We start from the raw sequence: 6,000 nt of genomic DNA, 5'->3' as shown, positions 1-6,000 counted from the left end.
GATAGCATATCCTTATAAAAAATCAAATATGGCGGTTTAATACAAAGAGCTTGCAATTCTGACACCCTTCTAGCAGAAGTTATAGCCACTAGAAGCAAGGTCTTCCAGGAAAAGAACCTGAGGTCAGAAGATGAAGAGGGCTTAGGGAGGTAACGTGAGATGAGACAAAAAAAAATTTAGATCCCAAGGAGAAAGGGGTTCCTTAAAGGGAGTTCTTAATAAGGAAGCACCTTTTAAGAAGGCTCTACACAACCTATGTGACATTAAGTTGGAAGTAGAATCACCAATGTGAAAATTTGAAATTGCAGCAAGTTGAACCCTGATGGCTGCTGCAGCTGAGCCTTGTTGAAAAAGTTCCGCCCAAAATTCCAAAATAGAGTGGATAGGTACAGAAAAAGGATCAATGTCCCTGTCTTGAGCCTAAACGGAAAACCTCTTCCATTTACTAGAATACAGATTTCTAGTGGAAGCTTTGTGCAAGGACATTAAGATATGTCTAACTGTAGGAGTGAAATTGTGAAGCCTGACTAAATTGGGAAGTGGAACAGCCAAGCTGTAAGTTTTATGGTGTGGAGAAAAGGATGAAGGTCCCCTGACATGTGAGTCAGCAGATCTGGCACTGGGTCCAGAATCCAAGGCTTCTCCTGAAGGTGGGGCCACAGGAAGGGGAACCAAGCTTGGCGAGGCCAGTAAGTAGCAATGAGAATTATCCTGCTTCCCGAGCATTGTGCTTTCTGAATTACTCTGGGTATGAGAGGAAACAGTGGAAAGGCATATAGAAGTCCCGAGGGCCATTCGTGTGCAAGAGTGTCTCTTGGTGTCTCCCCTAGAGGGGGGATTAGGATAAAGTAGTTGCTGCACTTGGCATTCATGGGAATGGTAAAGAGATCACAGCAAGGCTGTCCCCATGTTTGGAAAATCATTTCCGCTACATTGTGATTGAGAGACCACTCGTGAGGCATTAGGATTGCTCTGCTCAGCTTGTCAGCAATCACGTTGGACTTCCCGGAATGTGCATTGCAATTAGAAAGCACTGGGAAGAAACTGCCCATTGCCACACTCTTAGGGCTTCTCGACAAAGGGGGTAAGATCCGTTTCCCCCTGCTTGTTTATTTACCAAGCCACAGGCATATTGTCTGACTGTATCACAATAGTCCCTAGAGGGAGAGAGTCTTGAAGTGCTTACAACATAATAAGCACTGCTCATCTCTAGAACATTTATATGCAAGTGAGCTTCGTGTTCTTGCCATGTACCTTGGACTGTTCTTCCCAGATAATGCCCCCCCCCACCCTGTCTGGGAAGTGTCCATGGTCACTGTAGCTATTGGTTGATGTGGAACAAAGGGTCTGCCTATTGTCACATGAGTGGACATCATCTTAAGTTGTTCTTGCAAGATTCCGTTATTCTGATCAGATGAGACATCGGAAGCTCTTGAAGTGACCATTGGGAGAATAATAGCCATTGAAGGATCCTCATGTGCATTCGGGCAAGAGGGAACCATGTTCCTAGTAATCTTAGAATTATCTTTGCTTTCACTTTGGACTTGGGAAGGAGATGAACTATCTGCTGTCTGAGTGCTATAACTCTTTCTTTTGGAAGACATGCTACCATAGATGAAGTGTCTAGATCTGCACCTATGAATGTAATATGTTGACAGGGCAACAAGGCAGATTTTTGAAAGTTTATGGAATGCTCAGCTGACTGCAGATGTCCAAAGTTAGGTCCCTGGCTTGTAGGAGTATATGCTTAGGGGTGGCAGATAGGAGCCAGTCATCTAGATACGGCAACACATGGAATCCTAAAAATCTCAGGTGAGCTGTGATTGCTGCAATACATTTGGTGAACACTCTGGGGTCTGAAGTGAGATCAAAGGGCAGAGCTCTGAACTGGTAATGGCTGGCTCCCAGCCGGAAGCATAAGTACATTCTTGATGTCCTGTCCATTTTTATGTGGTAGTAAGCATCTTGAAGGTCTATCAAGCACATCCAATCATCTTTCCCTAAAAAGGGAAGTATAGACTGCAGTGTCGCCATTCGGAACTTTGACTTCTTGACAGATTCATTTAACTTGCTTAGGTCTAATGTGGGCCACCAGTCCCCTGTTCTTTTTGGCACCAAAAAGAATCTTGAGTAAGTTCCAAATCTTATTTGATCTGTGGGGACTTCTTGGATGACTTTTGTGGAGCAACTTTTGAATCTCTATAGGTGCTTGTTCCCTTAGATTGGGTGGAACATCGGGGATTGTTTTGGTCTGTGGAACAGGGTTGGAAAATGGGATGGAGTATCCTCTGGATATTATATTTAGTACCCATTTGTCATTTGTGATATTTTTCCAGGCTTCTGGGTGGCTTTTGTGGAGCAACTTTTGAATCTCTATAGTTGCTTGTTCCCTTAGATTGGGTGGAACATCTGGGATTGTTTTGGTCTGTGGAACAGGGTTGGAAAATGGGATGGAGTATCCTCTGGATATTATATTTTGTACCCATTTGTCATTTGTGATATTTTTCCAGGCTTCTGGGTACATTGATAAACATCTCTCGTCTGTCTCCAGAGTATAGCAGCTGGGCCACCTTTCAGGAGCACTGATAAGGGCATCCACGAAAGGAATCACGGTTGCCCTGGTTTTGCGGGCCCCCTCTGCTTTTGGGGTGGCGTCTTCCATTATTACCTCCCTCTCTACCCCTGGGGAAGGTATCACCCATGCGTCCTGGAAAATCACTGGGATTTCTTGAACCACATCTTTCCGCTCTTATGGCCTTTAGGATAATGTCTTGAAGGTACAGAAAAACGTACTCCAGTGGTGGATAGAGTTTTCCATTCCTGCTCACACTGGGTTAAAGTGTCTTTTACTTTGGGTCCAAAGAGTGAGGAACCATCAAAGTGAATGTAGATTTATAGGGCTCTGCAAAGTTGCACAAGCACATCCAGGAGTATCTCCTAAGGGGAAACTCCAGAACCCACTGCCCTGCCCGTTCCATCTGCTGCATAGGATATGAACCTCATGGAGGAGTTGACAATGGAATTTAAGGTGGACGGCTAGGAGGAGACTTCTCATTCACCCCTGCAGCTAATGAACCTTGTAGAGTATCTCCTATCTCTTTCAGGAGATCTCTTTGTAGCCTTGTAAAGTGGGATGAGCAGTTCAGCGATCATAGTGAGAAAGTCGCTAAAAATAAGACATGCCTTCCACATCTGTCAATCGTTAAAGAGTCTTTATTCTGAGGATGAACAGATGAGGAAGTCTCTGCAAGTTCCTTATTGGTGGCTGCTGCCACCACCATAGCATCTATGGGTACCCCCTTGGTTAGAAAGTCCTTGCCCAAAGGAGCTGACAAAAATTTGTTTGGCCTCCGAAGGACCAGTTCCATAGTGTCTGGTGACTCTCATGGCTTTCGACTAAACAGGTCCATTAGCTCATCGAAAGGTGGAGACACCCTCATCAGAAGGGGTGGTGGCCTGCCAGCCGCCTCTTTGCTTGAGGATCTCTAGAACATCTGCAAATGAGATATCATCAGAGAATGACCATGGGGACCCTTCCAACTCATCAAGGTCAGTGTTTGAAGTGATGGACTCATCTGGGGAGTTAACATGCTTCCTCTTGCAGGTTCTCTTGCAAGGTGGCTCCTCAGAAGGATATTCTGGGGAAGCCTTGGAGGAGAGGGGTTCACCCAATGGGGGATCCTGAAGCCCTGGATCTCTGCTGTCCTGTGGAATGGGTGGTGCCAAGACAGTAGCTGGTGCCTAGGGGGACGAGTACCGGTATCCTTCTGTGGTGCTGAATGGGTAGTCAACACACACCTCATCAGCTCAAAAGTGGATCCCGCTGGCTCCAAAGACTCCCCCGGCTCTGAAGAGACAGAGGAAGGCAACAGAACCAGCAAGATCGGACCCAAGGCCAATATGGGAGCTGAGCTAACCCAGGCCGATGCTCCGGGGGGTAGACTCGGCACCGAAGAAGATTGGGGCCGAGAACCCCCCCCCCAGAGCTGACCAGGGAACCCTGGCTCCCAGACTCTCCAGACGGCACCAAGTGAGTTGGAGCAGATGTCGGCTCCGTGAACACTGAAGGGAGCCCCGGAACCGATGGGTCTACAGTAAGCAGTACCAAGACCCCAGCTCTGAAGGACCAGCTTGGCTCTGAGGAGGAACAACAGTGGGTACAGTAGGCTCTGTGACCAAATGGGTGGGAGCCGAGAATAATTTAGTCAGTGCCGGTGACTTCAGGAGTCTGCACACCACCTGTTCCATGTCATCATCTGATAAGCTCCTTGTAGACTTGGAAGATAGGGAAGGAGAGCAAGACCTATGAAGGATTGGTGATCTCACCCTCGGAGAAACTGGAGAAATATCAATGGACCAGCTCCAAGTGGAGATATCTTGTGGCTCTGAAGATTTTGGAGCTGAAGTACCAGGCCTATCAACCAAAAGGACTTCCAATGGCTCCGAGGACTGTGGAGCCAAGGAAGTAGTGGCCTTTGAAGTTTTAGGAAGTTTGTCTGGTGGCACCGACTGAGCTGATGTAGCAGGTGAATGTCTTTTCTGAGACTTATCCTTTTTAGAGGAAGGAGACGAAGAAGAGGAAGATGAACTATGGATGGTTTCCTCAAAAGAAGACTTTAGGAGCCCTTTTAGAATCAACTTGTTCCTCTTTTCCTGAAGTACTCTAACATTAAAAGAATGACAAAAGGCGCAATGTTCTTGGAGATGAATGGCACCAAGGCAATAAATGCATATAACATGTCCATTCATGATGGACATTTTTTTGTGAGCACTTCTGACATTTCTTAAAGCCCGAAGGCTTATGTTCTCTCTCTTTTTGGTTTTTAGACATTGTCAAGGTAAGGCCCCTAAAGTTGACAGCAACAACAACAAGAAAAAATTAGCTAAGACTAATACAGGTAAAGCTACACCAAAATTTACTACAGAACAACACAAGGAGTGACAACCAAGGGAGAAAAAAATAGAACCTCTAACTCAAACGGTTCTATTTTTTTTGACAAGACAAAAAGACACTACAAGCCCTAAATGAGCAAAAAGCTCTCTAACTTAAACGAGCTATAGAGAGACCAACAGACGAACAACCACTACACGGGATACCAAAATGGACCTTCAAAGTGACGGAAAAAGCTGTGCTAAAGGCGAAAAAACTATCACTACCTAACAAAGCGCAGCAAAGAGGCACAATGACTTATCTCTAATAAGATTAAAGCTATATATATGCAAATATAACAAGTTTTGGGCAAAGTAATAGAAAAATTGACATAACTTAGCCACGGCCAAGATGAGCACATCCAACTTCGTAAAGCGGCAAATGAGATCTGGGAATTTGCACCACTGCGTTGTGGGATACCTTCTTGCCAAGAGCCAGGTTTGAGACTTTCAGCTAAGTATTCAGCCGAGTCAGAGCCGAGGATTGGCTCCAAACCCATCGTTGTAAGAATGAAGGCAAGATAGGACAACATAACAAATGTATTTTACAACACTAGATTGTTTTATAGCACTACACTGGAAATTTCAAATTAAGGTAGTGTATCTAGCACAGTACATCTTTCATTTATTTTCATGTTTTATTTACCCCCACTCACTAACACTTTCAAATAATTGCAATCAAGTCAAACATTTTAAAATTTTATATTTTAACCTGTCTTTAAAAGACAAACAGATAATTAATTTACCGTTAGTTGAACATGGGAGCAAGTCATTCCAGCCACTGATGATGCCTAAATGAAACTAAATGGTGGGTGCCTATAAAAGGTTGTCCCTGGGAATTAGATTATTACTGTAGCATTATTAAGGCAATGCAGGACAGCAGAATTGCAAGACAGCAATGACATGTGATTTAGAGACACCAATCAACATCTCATTTGCAATTCAGCATTGTGTCTCCAAATCAGACACTGCACTGCCAGACCTCAGCATGCCCCCCCCCCATCATGCATTGCAATTGCAATGGAACCTTGCAAAACACATACACGTGCACACACACGCGCACGCACACAC

The 6,000-nt window shown here is 44.9% G+C and overlaps 1 protein-coding gene across 3 annotated transcripts in view; it reads right to left on the bottom strand.

Moving 5' to 3' along the window:
- CLSTN3 (calsyntenin 3) overlaps positions 1-6,000 on the bottom strand; it is a 1,069,180-nt gene that overhangs the window by 117,465 nt on the left and 945,715 nt on the right. The window lies entirely within an intron of this gene.

The sequence above is a fragment of the Protopterus annectens genome, chromosome 8.part0 (genome assembly GCF_019279795.1).
Source record: "Protopterus annectens isolate FY-2018-M chromosome 8.part0, PAN1.0, whole genome shotgun sequence".
Lineage (NCBI taxonomy): Eukaryota > Metazoa > Chordata > Ceratodontiformes > Protopteridae > Protopterus > Protopterus annectens.
Note: the sequence above shows the minus strand (reverse complement) of the source record. Positions and strands in the feature narration are given on the sequence as shown.